Here is a 6,000-nt window from a genome sequence, read left to right as displayed (position 1 = left end):
AAAGGAGAGCTGCTTAATATTGGGCAAGCTACTAATCCTCACTGAGCCTCAGTTTCTTCATCTGTAAAATGGGAATAATAATAGTGGTAAAACTTATGAGATTGAGAGATAATCCAAAAGAGATAATCGAAAACTTCTAGTTCATGGTAGATGTGTAACATATGTTAGCTCCCTTTTCTTCCTCCTATTGTCCATTGTGGCAGTCGTTAGTGCTGGCTACCAAATCTTTCTATTCTTCTCCCAAGCACATAGTGCACCTGCACTTCCTGCTCCCTTAAAGATAGATATGGCCATGCTTTTTGCTTTAGCCAATGAAATTTGAGTAGCAGGAGTGCATCACTTCCAAGCTGAAGCTTTAAACACAAGTACAAGATTTGCCATGCATCTTTTCTCTCTGTGACAGCAGCTGGCAGTATTCAAAATAGTGACCAGCTTGGGGTCAGGAGTGAGGACAACATAACAAGATACACAAAGTACAGGCAGCATGAGTGAGAAACAAAACCCTTTGTTGTTTTAAGCCGCTGTGATTTTTGAGCTCTTTGTTACCGCAGCATAACCTGCACCCTCCTGATTGACCTAGTCTCCTTTATGTAACCACATTTGCCAGCCACTCATTCATTCATTCCACAGATATGTGTTGAACAAATGCCACGCGCTGTGCTAGATGCTGGGAAATGCATGATACTGATCCTCGCCCTCAAGGAGCTCATAGTAAGTGGAAAAGAAGAGGGTCATTGTCAAGAGTCCTTTAAAAACATCCCCCATTGATGCTAATGTTTAACAAGAGTCAAGGTTAGGAACGATTGCTTTTGTGCACACAGAATCCTACATATATGTCCTGATTGCCTGCAGCTATTGATAACAGAGAAGCTGGAGACTGTAATAAAAGAGAGAAAGAAAGGTAGTGTGTTGGGGGAGAATGAAAAAAGAGGTGGTTTAACTGACAAAGTAAAATTTAAATATTTCGTCTTGTCCCTAGGTTGCCCACAACTTTCTCGTTCAACTATCTCTCTTCCACCTTCCCCTCATGAAAATTTACTGGAATTTTTTTTTTCCCTCTAGACTGAGTGTCAAGTAAAAAACAATGTAAAGTTGCTTACTATTACTATAACTATAGAGCCATTTACTTTTTTAAAAAATTTCAAAGATTTAAAATAAAATGCCAAAACAATATATTTCTAGTGGTGGAATTGTAGGCACAGTGCTAACTGGGGATGTCATTTTGGATGGGGGCAAGGGGACCTTCCGAACCCTGAAACCACGCCACCCTATGTCTCTATGTGAAAATGATATGGGTGCTCAGTAAGTTAACTAGCATCACTTTGGCAGTTTTCATTAAAAATTTTTTTTTCTGAAGTTTTATCTTGTTCTCTTGTTTGGAACATATTCGTTTGTTTCTTCATTTTGCTGGACTCTCTGTGTTAATTTTTTTTTTGCATTAGATGAAAACAGCCACCTCTCCCAGTCTTGAAGAAATGGTCTCTTGTAGGAGATGAAACTTTTTGTTCAACCCTGCCCTAGCTCTTGGTTGTCTCTCAAACCTTTGTGGTCATCCAGGGAGCCTATTTGATTTCTAATGGTTCCCAGTAGTTGAGGGTGTGCCAAGACCTGTCAGGATCCCAAAGGGAAGGATCTCAGTCAGCACCTAGATTCAGGCTGATTGGAAGCTAGACCCTCAGGTAGCGGCTTTTAATGTATGCCAATATATATAGTCCTACGGGACCGCAAGCTTAAGCCCCCTGGCCACCGGTGACAGGTGAACTAGAGGTGACCCCTGAGTGGTAGCTGCAAAAATCAGGGCCTCAGATGAGTGCATAAGCCCCTGTCTGGGAGATACCAGTGCTCTGGAGCACGCAAAGGGAGAGTACAAAGATGGCGCCCACCCACCAGTCTCTGTCCCTGGAGAGCATCCCCGCAGGCCCCCAAGTGTGTGTCAAATCAGATGCCTGTCCCTCAGGCCAACGCTCCAAGACAAGCAAATGGGTCTCTCCTACACAAAGTCCAGGCGCCCCCCCCCCCGCCCCCCACCAGCCGCTTCTGGGCTTTGGGGCAGGTGAGTCTGAGTGCACGAGCCTTTAAGAGCCGTTCCTCACATCCTTATAGCCTTGGGGGCCTCCCAGACAGGAGCCCTGTTGGTTTTCAAAGCTAAAGGTTTTGGGAGCTCATCTCTCAGGCGCAGGTCTTAAAAGTTGGGGGTACTCAATGTGGGGTGCAAACCCTTCACTCCTCAGGGAGAAGCTCTCGGTCTTGAGTTCCCTCCCAACTGGGGGTCACTTTGCTGAGGGTTGGGTTTATGGTGAGACTGTGTCCCAGCTTTTCCTACCTGATGCATCTGAGTTACTCAGCCAGTATTTTGTGTTTTTTTGCAGAAAATTTTGTTCTGTAATCAGCTGTAGATTCAGTGTGTTCGCGGGAGGAGGTGAGTTCAGGATCCTCTTATGTCACCACCTTCAACTGGAATCTGATTCCTTTTTCCCTTTGGCAGTTTCATATTAAAAATTCCTTATTAGCTTAAGTATGACCCCATGCTTTTTAAAATTCATTATTGATTTTTAAAAGACTCCTCTCCAGAATTACAAAAGAAGCCCATCATTCTTAACCAGTAATTACCAAAGACTCCCATCAACTCTGTATTCTAACAAATCATACAGTTAATAGAAGAGTAACTATGATGCCAACTAATGTTTATACTAATGCAGGTATCTAAAAATAAATAAAGAGTTGGCTCTTTGATAATAATTTATACAGAGAAACCCATCGATTACTTAAATCTCTTAGCAAAGATTTTTTTGGTCAACGCTACCGTTTAATAGCTCATCATTTAGTGGTAGTAAATTTTCTCATGAAGCTCCCTTTCTCTTCATGACCAGGCAGTAGGGTCTGTGGACCTGGGAGACCTACAGATGTTGTTCAATTCTACTGCTTTCATGTCATATGACTTAGACAAATGATAGACCACGCTTTTCCGCATCACTCAGATGATGGCAGTTTTAGCCTTCTCAACTGTCATGGTAGTTGACTGCCAAGTTCAGCTGCCAAGTCTTTAGTCCAGTGTGGATATCATTGAGATGCTATGGAACTGTGCGTCAAGTGCTGCTGGTTGCCCACCCAACATTCGTTTCCCCCTTCTGTATTACTAAGAAAACACTGATTTTCTAAATGGTGACTAATAGCCTAGTTAAAATACTCTTTACACTCTTTTGCAGCTAAGTATGACTATGTGACCAACTTTTGGCCAATGAAATGTATATGAAGTTTTGACAAAGTATCCCTTTCTAAATAAAAAGGCAAAGCTTAGCAAGGAGGCCTTCTGCCTTTCACCTTTCATTCTTTCCCTTCTTCCTGCATGGAACACAGATGTGATACTTGAAAGAGGCAACCCTTTTGTGGCTATGAAGATAAAAGCCATACTTCAAGGAAGACAGAACAAAAGATTTGGGTTCCTTGAAGGTATCTTGGAGCTACTATACTAACCCTGGACCGTCTGCTTTCAGACTTCTTTTTTTTTTTTTTTAATTTTACTTATTTATTTTCCCCCCAAAGCCCCAGTGGATAGTTGTATGTCATAGCTGCACATCCTTCTAGTTGCTGTATGTGGGACGCGGCCCCAGCATGGCCAGAGAAGCACTGCGTCGGTGTGTGCCAGGGATCCGAACCCGGGCTGCCAGTAGCGGAGCGCGCGCACTTAACCGCTAAGCCACGGGGCCTGCCCCAGACTTCTTTTTTACACAAGAAAAATAAACTCTTATTTGGTTAACTCACTAAGGATGAGTTTCTATTATACGCAGCCAAGTACAAACCCCAACCAACACAACCTGCAGACTGATAAGGTCTTCATCTGGGGTTATTCTCCTTTCCACTAAGTAGAGACTCAGGGGCATCTCTGGGCTATAGGGGGAGTTAGCTGGATGACATTTATAAATATCCTAGTAGGAGGGGTGTGACATGGATATAGGAATATATTTTTAAAATATATTTTCATCTTTTTCTTTTAAGCTGAACCTGGTATACAAGATCTTCTCCCCGCCTGTATCTAGAGGCATCCATTGCATCAGGGAAGACTAGGATTGTTAGACCAGGAAAGCAAAGATAAGGGCAGGGTAAAAGTAAGGCCTAGTTGGTTACCCTGAGGTCCAGTTTGTATAGAAAAGGCCAAATAAATGCACGATTGTTTTCTTTTATTCTAAAACAGTTTCAAATTAATGAGTTCATTCCCTCTTATCCATCAATAGTGACCAATTGAGTTACTCTAGAATCTTTATGAACTTATATTTAATGTGTCTGAAATAGTTGCAATTATTATCAATTTTTGTTGCTCAAATTGACACATAGGCTTGCCTAAGGGAAGCCTATTTGAACTGGTTCCTTAGTCTTTTTGACACGATCCTAGTAGTGGCTGGTAGCTTCCTTGCTTTCTGTAAATATTTACAGATAAAATGATATGATGTCTGGGATTTGCCTTAAAATAATGGCATGGGAAAAAGAGGTATAGATGAAACACGACTGGCCATGAGTTGATAATTGTTCAAGCCGGGTGATGGCCCCATGGAGGTTCATTATACTATTCTCTTACATTTGTATATGTCTGAAATTTTCCAAAATAAATAGTAAAGATAAAAAAATTTCAGCCAATGACTTCCAAAATAGGACCCTGAAATCCTTAGCAAGACAATAGTCTTAAATGCCTGGCTTTGATGGGAGAAAAAGATTTCTAGGTTCCCAAAGTTTCTCTTGATTTATCAAGAGTAAGTATAAAAGTCTGAGTATAGAGTTTTACTCAAAGTCAGAGGAGGTGAGCTTTCTGGATATGACCGACATTCCCCCCATTCCCAGGAAGGCATGAAGAAACCCCCTCTAAGTGGAAAACAGGAGGAAGGTGGAGGGTGAGGAGAGCGGAAAGCACGCTGGAGGTCCCAAAGGTTTCCCTGGTGGGCACCTCTTGGCAGTGTGGGTGGTGGTCACAGGGCTTGGTAAACTGGGCTTCTCTCAGGACTCGGTTTATCTCATCTTTTCCCACTCTTTGGCCCAGATTCTTGCCTCTAATCCCTAAAATCCTGACTCAATTTCTTGCGGTCAAGGGCATCTTGCTTTCCAGACAGGGCAGGAAAGAGCACCGGGCTGCGAGTCCAGAGGCCAGAATATAAACCCTGTCAGTAACTCAAAATGATGCTGTGTCTTGGGTCTCAGTTTCATCATCCATGAAATGAAAGGGCGGCCTGCAAGACTAAAGACCCTTCAGTGTCCCAACCGTCCAAACCCGAGACTCCAGAACCCCTGCGCCTGAGCAGACAACACTGCAGGACTCCGTGCCTTTTCGCTGAACGTCTGTTCCACCATTACACATTACACCGCCTCCTAAAGAAATGTGTGACTGCTGTCACTTTCTGCAGATAATCGGAGAGGAGGTGCCCGGCATCGATAACCCCAAAGTTGGCAGCACTTTCAGGCTCTGGGAAGCAGGCGCGTCACCGACCTGTACGATTTCTCCTCTCTGTCCTTGCTCGCCTGCAAATCCTGACCCCCGTCCCCACTGCGGAGAAATCTCCTAAGAGACGGCTGCTGGCGTCGCCTCTGCGCCCGGGAGGCGTGGAGCAGAGGGCGCGGAGCCGAGAGGGAGGGGCGGCGGGGGCCGGGCAGCACCGGAGGCGGCGCGCGGGGCTCGCCGCGGCGCAGTCTCCTCCCGAGCGCAGCCCCGGCCGGCGAGAGCGGCGGCGAGCGCGAGCCGCAGCCGGTGCCCGGGCCTCGGAGCGGGGAGGCGGAGGGCCGGAGAAGGCGGCGGGCCGCGCTCGGGCCCCCGCCGTGTGCGCGTCCTCCTGGCGGATCCCGGTAAGTGAGGGCGTCCGAGCCCCCGCCAGCCGCCAGGCTTGGTGGCCTCAGTGGTCGCTGTCCCCGGATCCCGGTTGCTCGCATTCCCGCTGCCGCGCCGCAGGCTCACAGGTGGCTCCGCGGTGGACGTGGGTGCCCCAGGCCCCGCAAGGAGTTAGCCAACTCTCTCCGCTC

General features: G+C 46.0%; 1 protein-coding gene across 3 annotated transcripts in view; it reads left to right on the top strand.

The window, feature by feature from the left end:
- Positions 1-5,734: 5,734 nt before the first annotated feature.
- The window catches only part of SLC24A2 (solute carrier family 24 member 2), a 244,763-nt gene continuing 244,497 nt past the window's right edge, over positions 5,735-6,000 (top strand). For all 3 annotated transcript variants that reach the window (XM_087444672.1, XM_087444671.1, XM_087444670.1), the window contains exon 1: positions 5,735-5,826. The gene's annotated coding sequence lies outside the window, so the exon portion shown is untranslated. The remainder of the gene's footprint in view (positions 5,827-6,000) is intronic.

This window comes from Ceratotherium simum, chromosome 20 (genome assembly GCF_057802395.1).
Source record: "Ceratotherium simum simum isolate JZ-2026a chromosome 20, ASM5780239v1, whole genome shotgun sequence".
Lineage (NCBI taxonomy): Eukaryota > Metazoa > Chordata > Mammalia > Perissodactyla > Rhinocerotidae > Ceratotherium > Ceratotherium simum.
Note: the sequence above shows the minus strand (reverse complement) of the source record. Positions and strands in the feature narration are given on the sequence as shown.